Source organism: Zeugodacus cucurbitae, unplaced genomic scaffold (genome assembly GCF_028554725.1).
Source record: "Zeugodacus cucurbitae isolate PBARC_wt_2022May unplaced genomic scaffold, idZeuCucr1.2 ctg00000222.1, whole genome shotgun sequence".
Classification (NCBI taxonomy): domain Eukaryota; kingdom Metazoa; phylum Arthropoda; class Insecta; order Diptera; family Tephritidae; genus Zeugodacus; species Zeugodacus cucurbitae.
In genome coordinates, this window is record NW_026530861.1 from 12,501 (window position 1) to 15,000 (window position 2,500).

At 19.6% G+C, this 2,500-nt stretch overlaps 1 non-coding gene across 1 annotated transcript in view; it reads left to right on the forward strand.

The window, feature by feature from the left end:
- The first annotated feature begins 2,260 nt into the window (after positions 1-2,260).
- LOC128924027 (small subunit ribosomal RNA) overlaps positions 2,261-2,500 on the forward strand; it is a 1,990-nt gene continuing 1,750 nt past the window's right edge. The window contains exon 1 of the ribosomal RNA XR_008472738.1: positions 2,261-2,500. This exon is cut by the window's right edge and continues 1,750 nt beyond it. This is a non-coding gene — a ribosomal RNA (small subunit ribosomal RNA).

Below are 2,500 nucleotides of genomic sequence, written 5' to 3' on the forward strand. Positions count from 1 at the left end.
AATACTAAATAATTTTCATATAGATACTTAATAAATTTCATATAAATACTAATTAATTTTCATATAGATACTAAGTTAATGAATTCATACAAGTTAAAAATTTTCATATAAATACTAAATAATTTTCATATAGATACTAAGTTTATGAATTCATACAAGTAAAAAATTTTCATATAAATACTAAATAATTTTCATATAGATACTAAGTTAATGAATTCATACAAGTTAAAAATTTTCATATAAATACTAAATAATTTTCATATAGATACTAAGTTTATGAATTCATACAAGTAAAAAATGTTCATATAAATACTAAATAATTTTCATATAGATACTAAGTTTATGAATTCATACAAGTAAAAAATTTTCATATAAATACTAAATAATTTTCATATAGATACTAAGTTTATGAATTCATACAAGTTAAAAATTTTCATATAAATACTAAATAATTTTCATATAGATACTAAGTTTATGAATTCATACAAGTAAAAAATTTTCATATAAATACTAAATAATTTTCATATAGATACTAAGTTTATGAATTCATACAAGTAAATAATTTTCATATAAATACTAAATAATTTTCATATAGATACTAAGTTAATGAATTCATACAAGTTAAAAATTTTCATATAAATACTAAATAATTTTCATATAGATACTAAGTTAATGAATTCATACAAGTTAAAAATTTTCATATAAATACTAAATAATTTTCATATAGATACTAAGTTAATGAATTCATACAAGTTAAAAATTTTCATATAAATACTAAATAATTTTCATATAGATACTAAGTTTATGAATTCATACAAGTAAATAATTTTCATATAAATACTAAATAATTTTCATATAGATACTAAGTTAATGAATTCATACAAGTTAAAAATTTTCATATAAATACTAAATAATTTTCATATAGATACTAAGTTAATGAATTCATACAAGTTAAAAATTTTCATATAAATACTAAATAATTTTCATATAGATACTAAGTTTATGAATTCATACAAGTAAAAAATTTTCATATAAATACTAAATAATTTTCATATAGATACTAAGTTTATGAATTCATACAAGTAAATAATTTTCATATAAATACTAAATAATTTTCATATAGATACTTAATAAATTTCATATAAATACTAATTAATTTTCATATAGATACTAATTTTCATATAAGTACTAAGTGTATGAATTCATACAACTAAATAATTTTCATATAAGTACAAAAAATTTAAAAAAAAAAATAAATGTTAAGCTATTTTTGATGTTGTAATATTTCTTATAAGCATAATGCTCATAGAAAATGATATAAATTACTTGTATATATATGAATTTAAAACTTTTATATGGTTAAAAAGATTTTCTCCATACGATTTCCGGTTGGTGAGGTGTACGTGGCAGAAAACATATATGTTGTATGAAACTTCAACATTAGTACTTGTATGAAAATTTTAATACTTGTATGAAATTGCATACTTAGTACTTATATGAAAATTATTTTCATATATTTATAAAAGTATTTAAGTGTAATATATAAATGAGAGCAAAAAAATTTATTCCTGGTTTGCTACAGTTGGTTTAAATAGAAATAATTTTGTTAATAATGAAATGTTATTAATTGAGATTATTCTTCTATACCTAACATAATGTAGTCGTTTTTTTTTTAATTTAACTTTTTTTGGGGTTTGTTCTTCTATTCACATAAAATATATGTGGGTAAAGAATAAAATTCAATAAAGTTAAATATTTATATTATTACGCTCGAATACTTTCATATCATATATGAAATAAAATGAAAAATAATTGAATTGAAATTATTAATTTCAAATCAAAAGAAAAACGTATATACTCTTAAAAAAAGATATATACACTATATGCATTGAAATAAAGTAAAATGTATAAAAAATGATATTATTTGAAAGTTTAACAAATACAAGAAGAAACATCGTCCTTACATTAATAATTATATTATATATGTATAGAGAACGAAAATTCTTTCTCACGATAAGATACACAGTCTCAAAGTCCGAATAAGACCGCAATAAATAATACAATAATATGAAATTTAAATGACATGAAGTAAATTATTTAATCCGACCATAGTAGAAGAAATTTCATAATTATTTATTGTCGCGATTTCGTTCTCCTTTGCATTGTGTATATGTCGTGTACTTAATTTTCAAATATTGAAAATATCATTATAAAAATTTATATAGTATAAAAAATATTATATAAATGAATAAAAAATATTATTCTGGTTGATCCTGCCAGTAGTTATATGCTTGTCTCAAAGATTAAGCCATGCATGTCTAAGTACAAACAAATTAAAAGTGAAACCGCAAAAGGCTCATTATATCAGTTATGGTTCCATAGATCGTTAACAGTTACTTGGATAACTGTGGTAATTCTAGAGCTAATACATGCAAAATAAACACGGACCTTTTGGAACGTGTGCTTTTATTAGGCTAAAACCAAGCGATCGTAAGATCGT